This window comes from Epinephelus lanceolatus, chromosome 23, assembly GCF_041903045.1.
Source record: "Epinephelus lanceolatus isolate andai-2023 chromosome 23, ASM4190304v1, whole genome shotgun sequence".
NCBI lineage: Eukaryota > Metazoa > Chordata > Actinopteri > Perciformes > Serranidae > Epinephelus > Epinephelus lanceolatus.
Genome location: NC_135756.1, coordinates 6562212 through 6576522, shown reverse-complemented (window position 1 = coordinate 6576522; position 14311 = coordinate 6562212).

Sequence of the window (14311 nt, the reverse complement as noted above, 5' to 3'; positions counted from 1 at the left end):
CAAATATCATGTTTTCTCTCAGGTTTTTAAATGCTCAAATTGAAAATACACTTGAAAGCAAGTGGAAGGAAATGTACTTCACACACTACATTGAGTTTCCTTTGTTATTTGCTCACCAGCAGGCCCCAGGCATGTGTAAACTGAGGACCTGTTGCCACTAGGTGGCCCCTACACAAGCAAATTAGAAGTTCCTTATATTTTAGGTAAATATTCATGTTGTATCATCCTATATTTACACTGTTCGTACTTTTTGCAAGAAGCAAGCAGCTCTGTTTCCATGACAGTTATCTCAGCAGCATATATTTGTGACTCTGACTCTCCAGGTTTCAATGAAAATATCAAACATGTTTAAAGTATTCTTGTTAGAGTCAAGATGTCACTTCCACTTGTTCGGGTTAGTTGTAATTTATAAATGACAGAGACAATACTGCATCATCAGCATAATGATTATTACCTTTGCCCTAAACATGAGCGTCTTTTCCTCAGCTAGAGAAACTCACTGTGCTGTCGCTGTCTCCTTGCCTGCTCACACTTCTAACCCACAACTGACTGCAACAAGTTCACACGTTTTACTGTCTTGTGCTAAAAGGCATCAAGTCGCAGCGTAGACAAACAAGGCAGGTTGAGAGAAACTGGCTACTACAGAAAAGAACATTGCAACACCTCATCAAAGAACAACTTGTGCGAGGCTGCGAATGCCGAAACGCTGATGAAATCTAACAGTGTTTTTAGAGGCGGTGGGTTTCTGCTGTGAGGGCTTTACTGAGCAGTCTGAAGTAGTTCAGTGGTGAGCTGACAGACCGAGCCTCGTCTTCATCACATCTGATTGTTCTCTCTCTTACTGTTGAGCCTTTAAACACTGTGTGTGTGTGTGTGTGTGTATTTGTGTGAGTGTGTGTGAGAGTGTGTGTCTGTGTGTGTGAGTGTGTTACTGTGACCTAGATTTCAAGCCTGCAGTGCAATGCAAGTGATGGTTTGTGTGCGAGTGTGTGTGTGTGTGTGTGTGTGTGTGCGCGCAAGTGTGTGTGAGAGAGAGACAGAGAGCTCAGTCTATGGTTAACCATACACCTCGCCTTCCCCCACATCCACTCATACCCACACACACACACACACACACACACACACACACACACACACAGATATTACCTTCATCCAGCTGTGTCCTGTCTCACACATTTTATGGTTTTCAGTGTAGAGTTTGTTTTATCTGTCGGTTGATACGTTTTTCATTGTAAATTCTGAAGTGTGTGAATTAGTTTTGACCTTGTTGTGTTGTTGTTTTCATGATTTACAAACCTTTTTTTTTATCTCTGTTGTCATCATGGTCGAGCTGATCGTTAACTTCCTGATTGGACTGATGAGCTGATCCAATGATGCTTGATTACTGTGGATCTGACTGATAGGAAAATATTTTGATTTGATTAGTTGCATGCAAAAAATGTGGACAGTTGGTCCTTCTCTTCTTGGTCATCCAGAAATTCATATTCATATTGTCTTTTTCTAGCCCCTTTTAGGGCCGACGTCACAGTGACGTCAGGTCATTAGCTGGAGGCAAAACCTGCCTCTCCCCCACAGGGCTGTAGGCTACATAGGAGTCTTAAAATGTGTTTGTCTTGTTGTGTTATTGGGAGCCAGAATAGAAGGAGTCATGGCTCAAAACCAGCCGCCACTGCCCGTCAACAAAAACAAAGATGGTTAAATGTGATAAGACCAAAGGACTGGACGGAGGCCATCATCAAAAATGCTCACATGTGCAGCGCACACTTCATATCAGGTTAGGGAAAAAGTATTTCCTGTTGTAGGGATGAACAACGTTATGTGTATTAAGGGTTATCATGTCCACCTCATCAGACACTGGGGAGGGATTAAGAGGAATATTGGATTTCTTCGTAACGCTAACTTTTTAGCGCATTAGCTAACATTAGCTTCCATAGCCAGCGCTCGACAGTGCGAGCGTTTCACTCGCATTTGCGACTAAAAATAGGTGTGTGCGAACTGTAAAAAATATTTAGGGGCACATGTGCGCATAAAAAAATCAGCCGAAGCAGCCTATATTTTTGTCAATAAAAAAATATGATAATCTAACCGCAAATGTTGGAGGAACTCCAGCCGCCTTCCCTCTTCCCTCTTCCCCGTGTGGCACGGTAATGGGTGGTTTTCCAAGCCACTGTCGGCACAATAAATATAAGTCCCACTGTCGGCAGCGTGGAAATAAGTCACAGTGTAGAGGAGACGGACCGGGTTAAGCGGCGAACCTCCGGGGAAGCCTGCTCCGTTCTCCCCACAGTTAGGGGCCGTTCTCCACGGTACTGCTGCTGGGCAGGGTGGAAATAAGTCCTGCAGAGTTTCAGAGGACCTGGAGAATGTTTTAAGATAGTGATAACATTATATAAGATAATCATATTGCAAAGATAATATATATAAGATAATAACTTTAAAGACAAAATTAAATTGCAATACTTTTTCAAAACTTGATGATTTTGCCTTTCTGTACATTTTGTATACAAATTCATTAAATAATTTTTCTTGTAAATGTCTATTTGCATCACGTTTATTACGGAAAACACATTATTTGATCAATTTACATTGTGCCCCCAAAGTTCTTTGTGTCTCCTTACTTTTTCAACTTAGAAGCACATGTGCTCCTTGGGAAAAAAGTTAGCGTCAAGCCCTGATAGCAAAACAAAGTGGAGGAAGCCGTTGAAGTGTCGTCCTCCTTTGTGAGATTGGCTTCCTGTGACATCATCCATTCACTGAGTGAGAGCATACGGTCGGCCAGTCTGGTCCCGTTGGTCAGTGTTACGTAAGTAACACTGGCGGTCCGGAGAGTGAGTGACCTGACATGGTGCGTTGGTAAATTCAGTCTGATACTCTACACTAAAACGAGAGCCCTGTTGGTCGAAGAAATGGAGCGTTATATTTCTGCATGAATTAATGAACGGTTAAGGCCGTGCCCAGAGTGTGCTTCGACACTCAGAATGAGTATTTCTGAACGCACCACTCACATCATCTTCCTCTGTTGTCTAAAACAAACCAACACAACTTGCTAGCTAGCGCTTTTAAATGTCTGTGGAGAATTGTTTTGCCTCCAGCTAAGCCCTGTCCAACAAAAAACGGCATATTGTTTCCTAACAGTTAAAAGGTTTACGGGTTAATTGTACCAAATTTTGTCGTGATTCACTCAGGTGTTTACGATTTGACTCCTCATATCAGTATATTTTTGGGCAATTAAGAATTCCCCATAACATGCACCAAAGGTCTGGATTCCAAAAGACCTTTGTCACGGCAGACATTTTGATTTGTTCAGTAGGAAAAACACAATTGAAACTAATTTTGTTAACGATGACTCACTTCTATAAAGTGACCCAGTTGGTCGTGACATTGAGCCAGGATGCACGACACCAACTCCCTGGAATCAGCTCACTTTAAGCGAGTGTGGTTGTTTTTAATGTTATCAATTGAACCTGCTTTTCCTTCTACAAGAGGCTAAAATGTCTGCTGTGAAAAAGGCTTTTACAAACAGGGTTTTTTTTTCATGCAGTTAATTCACACATCAATATATTTTTCCGCGCTGTTGTTTTTGTCACGAGTAATTTCACACAGGATGTAGCGCGTTAAAAAGCAACCTGTACATTTTTTCTTCTCAACGAGTTTTTCTTTCAGCTTTCACACTGCAAATAAAGGCATTAGCCAATCATTTTATGCCTGCACAGTCCGAACCAAACTTTTGTTACTTATTTTAACTTTGACAAAGGCCGGTCCACTCCTTCAGTTCTAACCTTTCACAATAAAAGCCCTAGACATACACTGTGTTACTGTTTACCTGAAGGGGACTCAAATTTACTCAGAGGATTTCACTTAAAGGAAATTTAACTGAATTGCATACAACAGGCTATATAACAACTTACCTCAGACAGACTGTCAGGCTCAATGGCATCCCAGTAGTTGCTGCAAATTTGCATCACTGCCAGCGAATCTCTTTGCATTTAAACCTCTTTTTTTTCGTCAGTGTTGTAACTGTCACAAATATGCATCACTGCCAGTATGAATAGCATTTTTCAAAGATATTTTTGAGGGCTGTTTTCATTTATTTGGTAGGACAGATATAGCGTGAAAGAGGCAGAGAGAGAGGGAGGATGGCACGCAGCACAGGGCTGTGGGTTGGAATCGAGCCTGTGGCCTCTGCGGCAAGGATACAGCCTCTGTACATGGGGCACCTGCTCCACCAGGTGAGTTAGTGGGCACCCTGGTATGAATAGCTTTGATGCAAAAAATTCACAAGTAAATACTTTCATATTTTTGTGCTGTTTATCCATCACAACCCCAATGCGTAACGACCTAAGGCCTTTGGTGTAGGAGTTGGTTCATGGAGCTAAACTAATGGTAGCATTAGTCTCTAGCTGAGTGCCATTAAACCACTGTAGAGGAAGAGGCCGCAATTGGATGATGTAATTTAAAGCTATAGTGCTAACTTCTGTCGCCCCCCAGCGGATAATGCGTTATTACAACAAATAAGCCGGCACTTCCATATACACAGAGTAACACTCGCTTCACACCGTGTACACAACGCTACACAACGCTACACAACGTGGCGAACACCAGGCTGCTAACATTAGATTACCTTCATAGCACCATTTCCAAGAAAATAATAAAGTACTAGGTCCAGTACATGTAACAGCAACTCATACTACTCATAATATAATTATAAACCAAGTCACTTACTTATCCAACAGCAGCAAGCCAATACAAATCCTTGTTTGCCTTCTCCGTCGGTCACTTTCCTTCTTTGCTAATAGACCTTCAGCCGAACGTCTAGGCTTTTTCTTTGTGGTAGGATCCACTTCTGAACCGTGTCTCGGCCGCTTCTTTGGGTTCTACGCCATGTTGCTTTCTCTTTCTACCTGCGCTCTACCTCTTGCTATGACACTCTCCGCTCTTCCTTCCCTTTCTCATTTCCTGTGCGCCAGGCCAGCGCGGGAATGTCGCCGGTCGACACGCAAACTAAAATTGATATATTGAAAAATACCGTGAGATGTTAGAGGAGCCGATCGGCTTAATCAGCATTGTGTCATCTCCTCTAGTAGTGGCTTGGGTGAAACGGACATTTACGGACACGTAGAAGTTACGCACTATAGCTTTAAGAATGACATTTGAAACTTAGACGGTTAGCTTCAAGGAAGGTATTCGCACATCCAACTGTCTCGATTGCTGGTACGTTGGAAAATATTACTTGAATCGTTGAACAGAAAATCCTGCACATTTCTCCTGCTCAGCTTCACAATTTATCGATAGCACTAATGTTTCGGTCCTCCTCGACCTTCATCAAGAGTGTTCACATAACATAACATAACATAACATAACATTAGTGTTATTAATAAATTGTGAAGCTGAGCAAGAGCAGTGTGCAGAAACTTAATCAATAAAAAAAGCTGGAAAACGTGATGAAAATATTGTATTTCTGTATATTTTAAATATTCATTTCAAGAACATTATTTTCCTCATTGTTTCACACAGATCCGACATTTTTGTCTGCTGCTATTTTTTTTATCATTTCACATCACAAGTAACGTTTAAGTCACACACTTCATGTGCACGATCATTAATTTGCTTCAGCCATTTCCATTACACTTGTAGCGATACATCAACTTGTCTGTGACTTAATATTTAAAAATGCACATAAAATAGTGAGAATGGGCATGAAACCGGTGGATAGAGTTCATTGTTTTAAGTCACTAGTGTGTTGACTCTGGAGTGCAGTTTAGATTATAATGAGCGTGAACAGGTTTGAGCAGGTAGAGCAGGTTTTAATATCTTATGAAAGGCTCTGGCAGGTTTTAACAGGAAAAATAGCTCAAACATCCAGAAACACTTATAATATAAAGAGACCAATGCATTTCAGCTAACGTCCTTTATCAGTGTCATCTGGCTGAAATGTGTCGGGAATATCAGGTCACTTACTGTCAGCATGAGTGCTCACATCCCATGGCCTCATACCAAAGATAAAAAGTAGGTCCTTGTTTGTCTAACTGGCCAGTTTCTCTGTTTTAATAGAGTATGTGTAGTCATTTTTTAATACATGCTTTGGTGAGTTTGACCACTGAGATAAATAGTAATGATGTGTGAAGTGTAAAAGTGTTGTTGCTATGGTTACCCACAGTTTAATATACCATGCAAACTGATTTGGAAGAGAGGTTAGACTGTTTGTGGTGTCCTGGTAAACCTGTGTGATGTTCAGGGGCTGCAGTTCAATAGCTTTTAGCAGGTTTTTAACACATGTTAATGAAGTCAATGATGAGTTTTAGCAGATCAGTGGTGACATAATGTGATATTAATAGGTTATAGTGGCATTTTAATATTCTGGAAAGGGCTGGATGTGGCACATTCACATATTTAGTTTAGCTGGACTCTGATGGCCTCTGTACGTATAGATTATTGTACAACAGACAGTGACATAATGTCCTGAGTACTGTTGTAGACGTTTTCTAAGAGGTTGTGAAATTTACCAGAACACACACAGGACACTAAGACTGAAACCTCAGCTGGTGACGGTAACACAGAGTCATAATCACATGTCTGGCGTCTGACCAACGTGTCCCACTATGAGTGTAGTATTGATCTTTTTTCACTTTTTAAAATATAAACGGCACGAGCTCGACTCAAGGTTCACCTCCTCGCCCACTCAGGAGTTCTGTACTGTGAGGCCTTTTCAGACGTGGAGTACTTCATCTATCTGTTGCAGTGATGGTTTTCTGCAATTTAGATGTAAGTGACTTTTACGTTAATGTTCCTTACAGCTTGATTCAGACATGAAAAGATGATATTTGGCACCTGATATGAGAGAGGCGCCTGTTTGCTCTCATGCTATATGTAGAACATTATGTTGGGTTTTCTTTTATTCCTCCACACAGTTGGCATAAATGACAATAAAGCACGTAAGGAGAGGATGTTGGCCACCTTGACAATGTGGTTGTACAAGAGTTTTACTAACCTCCTTTGCCTTGATGATACAGTGATGAAGGTTTTTACACACAACCCCAAAAAATCTTTTAACAATGTCCAGAGAATCAGGTGCAGAATCTGTCCAGAGTTTCCCTTTCACACATGTAGCACAAGAGACTGTCTGCGTCAGAAGAGTTCTCAGCTTCTGGAAATACTGTTTGGTTTCGGTGAGGGGTAGGGGTGTAACTCACCAGCTTCATCACGATACAATATTATATACTTTGGACAACAATGTGATATTTGCTGATATTACACAGTCTGCCGCAATACGGTTCTGTCGTCTGTTCTTGGCTGCTGCTGTTTGACAGTGACACAGACTTTCAAAATAAAGACGAATCCTAAAGATGATGATATAGATTGATGTTTTCACTTTGCATCGATGATAAGGTTCGTTGATTACTGAATGGATATACCGATCCAGATCGATAGATTGTTACACCCCTAGCGAGGGATGGTGCCTGGGTAGAGCGTGCAGGAGGCAGGACATTCGTCTGACAATTTCGGCTTGAAGCTTTACCAACAGAAGATTCAGTGTCTCTGCATTTGATTTCCGTTGCAGTCTTTGTGCAAATGACTCTTCTTTTTCACCCTGGAATGTTTGTTTCCTTTCACTTTGGCGCAAGCCTCATGATAGAAACGTCATCAATACACCCATTTGCTCGCTGTGAATCCTCCAGACAGTGACCTGCTCTATTAACACATGGACTCAATCGGACATTAAACGGACTTTGTATCAGGGAGCTTGCAGGGTGAATTCCATTCAAGGTGCTTTCACACCTGCCCTGTTTGGTTTGGTTCAATCAAGCTCTTATCGTGTCCCTTCATTGTGACATTAGAAAGTGTCACATTTATCTTGCAAGTGTACTCTTCTTTTTTTTCCCCACATGGAAATTCTGACCAATCAAGAGCAGTTTTCTCACACAAGGCATTTGATCTGGTCCTCCGGTCCTGCTGCCGTGAGAACACGAACCAACTCTAGGCAGTTAATAATAACAATAATAATAATAATACATTTTATTTATAAGAGCCTTTCAGAACACTCAAGGACACTGTACAGCAATAAAACAAAACAGTAAAATCACAGATAAAAGCTACACATGCAGTTTTGTAACAAAATTAGTCCCTGATTCGGACCAAAGCAAGACAACTCTAGGTCTGAAAGCATGTCCAGTCCAACTGATTCAGACATTTGCATTCTCACATACAGCTCCTCCGGTTATTGTCTCGATAATTTCAGGTTTGCAGTGCATGTGCGAAGGGGCCTTGATTTTATTTTCTTTGCGCCTCAGAGATGAAGAATGATTAACTCTGGCGCTTATTTAACATGATAATTAGCTATCAGATTAACCTAAAGTGATGCATGTCTCTAGGGGAGGTTAAAGACCATGTGATACTGATGAAAACTCCACAACAAGCAGGCGAGTAAGCAAACTCTTGAGTTGAGATTGTTCTTTAAAAACTAACAAAGACTCGGGCTTTGGGTTTGGCAGTTCAGTCCTGGCCTTGGGGTCCATGTGCTCGCTCGCTCAGCAGATTTCAGGCCTATCACAAGGTCTTCAGCACACGTGTGATGCAGTCAGGGGCTCCGGGGTGAGCAAGTGGGAGGACATTGAGTTGAGATTGTTCTGTCAGCTACTGCATAAATACGATTATTGACTTTCAGAGCTTTCCGTCTTACAGAAAAGAAAACACAGTTGCATGCGTGCGAGTCAGCAGCCGTCAAGGATGGGCGGCTCGATAGCTCTATATTGATACTATGTTTTTGTTTTGAAGATCAATTCTAGCGTCAGTAGGATTGATACCAAAAAAGGGATCGGTTTCTCTCCTCTACGTTGTAGCCATCTATATTTCAAGAGTAAAACTGTGTAAACAACATTCTGTTGTAGTGAACACGGTGCATGTGCTCTTTGTGTTTCCACAGCTGCTGTGTTATGTGCACTGAAATGCACCACGCACCCTGACTCTGACACATGTAAACTTGGTGCTGCAACAGAAAAAACAGGAGGTGGAGGGGAATACCTCAGAGACAGAGGCAAGGAGTATCCAAGTACATAGTAGTGAAATGAATATTTTAGTCAAATCCAATCTTTAGCACTGGTTAATATTACATTTACTGCTCTTGGTCAAACACACACAAACACATTGTACAACACTTTTCTTTACAGGTATTTTGTTAATACTTGAGACTTTCTCAGGACTCAAACACAGCAGTAATCATTCACGTATTGTGCAGCAATTTTGAGTTTCCTTCGGTTGAAGTGTTCTCTGTTTTCCAAAGCACAAATTAGGTTTTTCTCATTACACTGTACTTAGTCTTTGAGCACATGGGACTACTTTTTTAATTTGTATATGTCATTTTATTGTAGGAAAAGAACAGTAATCCTATGTACCTAAATACTAAACAAAGCATGATAGTAAAATGGCTGTATCTCAGAAACTAAAAGGAGGACCATCATGTATTTTGTAACAAGTTGAATATCAAAGATATGAAACAGAAGACATTTAATAAGCACAGTGTTAGTGTTTCTCCTCATTTTTCACAACCCAACTGCCAGAAGTTAGCATTGTATGCTTCTGCACATTTTGATCTAGCGGATACACTGAAAGTCTCAACAACGCTGTGGTTAACATGAGGTTAGGCTTAGGCACAAAAACCACTTGGTTATGGCAAGAAGTAGAAAATGTTTTGGCTTAAATTACCCAGTTTTGAGGGCACAATCTACACTTGAAAAGCAGCTATGTCTTATAAAAGACAAATGCTTTTTGTGTCACAGTCTTGGCAGGAAACACAGCATGTTTCGGTAAAAACAACTGCTCTTTGTGCCACTATCCACGCTGCAACAACAGCTATGGGTTACTTACAACACCCATGTTTGGTGCCTGAAAAGCTGCCAGTGAAACAGCAATGACTCACTAACTCACAACTGACTTTGTTGTTTGTTGGTCTCAAACTGTGGTCTGTAGCTCAGCAGACATGCCATCCACCATCCCCTCCATCTCCTGATGACAAAGTCAACTCAAGTACTTGATCAAACGTTGATATGATATACGTGAAATTTGAAAATTTAACATATTGTGGTTTGCAGAGATGTACAATGCTGATATTTCCTTCTGGTGACTGGGCTGGTTTTCGAAAATACAAAAATACTAAGTCTGACTCTTGTCGTCATCGGGCACAAGTGGGTTGAATTTTACCACCTGATACTCCAGAAAATGTTCCTGTTGTTAAGACTTTCAGACAAATCAGTTGTGAACATACAAAGACATGTTGTTGGTAGTGCGTACAGCTCTTGTTGGGGTTGTAATGAGTGCAGGAGGGTGGATGTGGCGATGGTGAAGCCACAGGAGATATTTATTTGGACACTATTTTGACACTTATCTTTTATGGACAGTGAGTGGACATTTAAAAGTAGTATAGTTGGAATCTGACAAGTTGAGTGAATCCTCACCTCCTCTGGTGTTGAGGGAGCTTGTTTTTCTCCCGTTTGAGGTGGTTTGGTGTTGTTGAAAAATTTAAAATTCAGTAAACTTAAGTCATGAAAATAAGAACATCAGATGAGTCAAAAAGTCTAGTGAAACATGTTCTATCTACTCACATGTCATTTGTATTAAAAGGCCATGAAGCTCCCGTTCGGCATCTACAAACTGACGTATCATATTTTCTGTATCGCTCTCCTTTCCAACCACCAGACCTCAGCTCGCTTGCTCTCCCTCCCCCTCACTCGTCCTCCGGTGCACTCCTCCTCTCCTTCTTGAACCTCCGCCTCCCACCTTTTTCCTCTCAGACTCACCCACAGCACAGTCCTTGAAGCTTTTCACTGAGCCGCTCCAGGATAATGACCCGATGGCAGCTCTGCTATGCTGAACTGAGGCGGTGAAAGAAACAGTGCTGTGTGTGAATACACTCTTACTACGAGTGATTTTAAAACTGCGAGAGATTATTGATTATTACACAAAAGTAGTTTGAAGGCATGAAATAAGTGTATTTAAATAGGCTGTTATTCGAGTTTGAACAGTGGAATCAGTTGTACTTTTTTGGTACAACCACTCAGTATTTAATATTCAGTCTGTGATTTCCTACATTACCCAGAGTGACTGTGACAGCCCACAGACAGAGAGAAAGAGAGGGGGCACAGGCTTGTTCCATTCAGCTGTGGGTTCAGTATGTAGGAGGAGGGAGAGATTTTTTCCAGTCAAGACAAAAACAACAACAGTGTCATCAGCTTCTCTGACTGCATGCCTGGTCTTTTAAATACAGGTCTGGTATTAACAACACGACCTACCATTTGGCTTAACAATTTAGTAGTTTGTAATTGCCTATAAGCAAGAGAGATTTTGTTATTTTAGATTTAATAAAAGTTTATAGAAATCTCTTTTAGGAAGCAGTAACTATCAGCCAGAATTACATATCCATCAAATAAGCATGCAAGAACGCAAGTGAGACTTTCCTTCTGAGGAGTTCAAAATCAACAGAATACATACACTCACTAGCCACTTTATTAGGTACACCTGTTTAACTGCTAATCAGCCAATCACGTGGCAGCAACTCAATACATTTAGACATGTAGACATGGTGAAGACGAGCTGCTGAAGTTCAAACGAAGCATCAGAATGATGAAGAAAGGTGATTTAAGTGACTTTGAACATGGCATGGTTGTTGGTGCCAGATGGGCTGGTCTGAGTATTTACTGGGATTTTCAGCACAACCATCTCTAGGGTTTACAGAGGATGGTCCCAAAAAGAGAAAATATCCAGTGAGCCAAAATGCCTTGTTGATGCCAGAGGTCAGAGGAGAATGGCCAGACTGGTTCAAGATGATAGAAAGGCAACAGGAAGTCAAATAAACACTGGTTCCAACCAAGGTGTGCAGAAGACCATCTCTGAAGCAACAACACCTTGTCCAACCTTGAAGCAGATGGGCTACAGCAGCAGAAGACCACACCAGGTGCCACTCCTGTCAGCTAACAACAGGAAACTGAGGCTACAGTTCACACAGGCTCACCAAAACTGGACAATAGAAGATTGGAAAAACCACATTCAGATGGAAGCATGGATCCATCCTGCCTTGTATCAACGCTTCAGGCTGCTGCTGGTGGTGTAATGGTGTGGAGGAGATTTTCTTAGTACCAACTGAGCATGGTTTAAACACCACAGCCTACCTGAGTATTGTTGTTGAGCGTGTCCATCCCTTTATGACCACAGTGTACCCATCTTCTGATGGCTACTTCCAGCAGGATAACGCACCATGTCACAAAGCTCACATCATCTCAAACATGACAATGAGTTCACTGTACTCCAATGGCCTCCACAGTCACCAGATCTCAGTCCAATAGAGCACCTTTGGGATGTGGTGGAACGGGAGATTCTCATCATGGATGTGCAGCCGACACATCTGCAGCAACTGTGTGATGTCATCATGTCAATATGGACCAAAATCTCTGAGGAATGTTTCCAGCACCTTGTTGAATCTGTGACACCAAGGATTAAAAAGGGGGTCCAACCTGGTACCAGCAAGGTGTACCTGATAAAGTGGATGGTGAGTACAAACAATAGCTTAGTTGTCATTTTTTAACAGATATTCCCCCTATGCTACCATCAACCCTGACAAAACATAGCAAAAATGTTTATTTAAAAAGAAACAGTGGTGCGTTGAGCACCCTGTTGTGATATGCTGGCACACAGCCTGTTAATACAGTTTAATTCAAATTAATTCAAAGGGGCTTTATTGGCATGGGAAGCAGGCGTTTACACTGCCAAAGCAAGTTTAGAAAAAAACAAAACATACTTACAATCAGTCAAGATCTACTAGACATTTATTTATATACACACATGTCCCTGCTGATTGGGTAACACCTCTGACACAGCCCACCAAACGAGAGAAAATGTACCTCAAAGCCTGCTACACACTGTTTCCTACCATTTTAAGAAAATGTGTCGTTATACCTGGAAACCATAGAAAAAACGCAAAACATTTGAGACTGAACATGTCCCATGTGTTATCAAGTGACTGAACATCCATACTTTGATCATGTGACAACTGAATTCACTAATAAAGGCTATAAGATGTGGGTGAAAGCTCTGGAAGCCAATTTGTCAAAAAGGGCTTTTGTTTGTGATTCTGGTTGTCATAATGTAGATGAATATGGACACTCTTGCTTGTTCTAGTGCACATGTTTATTTAATGGATCTTTTTATAAACTGCTGTTTCCAAGGTGAAGAATGATCATGCTCATTACTATATTTATATTTATATACTTTCCTTCTTACTTGCAGTGCTGTTTATCAGTCTAGATTGTTTTGGTGTGAGTTACCATAGAGATATCTGCCTTCTCTCCAGTATAATGGAACTAGATGGCACTTGACTTGTGGTGCTCATAATGTAAAAAAAAAAAAAAAAAAGAAAAAAGATTTGAAAAAGTCAACATCAATGCAATCTGGAAATCCATCGGTAAATTTTTTTAAAAAATTTTTTTCTTCCTTTACCTCTGGAGGCACAGCCCGGAGTTTTTCGACTAATGCAAGTGCAGGAGCCTCGGCGATCGCTCACGCCCTTCACTTCCAGTGGTGCCCCCAGGGAATCGCCGTGTTGTTTACAAATACTTCGGGTAGAAAACCAGCAGAGTTTAGCTATATATCACATTTTTCACATCACTATATCACCGTGTAGACTAATCTGACGTTTGTTAAGTCTATAAACACAATGATTGAACAAACGTTACTATTTCTGTGTGTTTTGTAATTACCATGGTTATCGTAGATTAGCTGGGCTAACCGTTAGCTGTTAATGTTAGCCATTAGCAGTGTCTGTCATAACCATAGACTGTATAAAAATAAGGTAATAACTCAATAAACAGTCCGTGAATAAAATATTTTTTCCAGCGGATATCTTAGTTACAACATGATTGAGCTAGCAAAGCAGTTTTGTGTTGCTATGTGTGGTATTTATTCAGTTTTGGGAAATCACGATGTCTAGAAAGCATCAGTGGCTGCAGCTGACAGGGACAGTTAGCAAAGCTAACATCAGGACGTCATCTGTTAAAAGCCTCCCGTTGTCGGATACGACATGAAACTACTCCAGTTAGCTCAATCATGTTGTAACTAAGACATCCGCTGGAAAAAAAAAAAATTTTCACGTTGATGAGACGGCGTTTTGGGTGGAGTGGTCGCTATGGATGCGGAGCTTGCTGTTTCTGTAGGTACACATTTCCTGGGGACACCTGCAAGTCTCGGCCACGCCCCCTCCATTGTGCTTGGCTAAAGCGCAGCATCGTTCAAACTCAAATTCTACAATGTAAATTGCAGAATCTGTCTT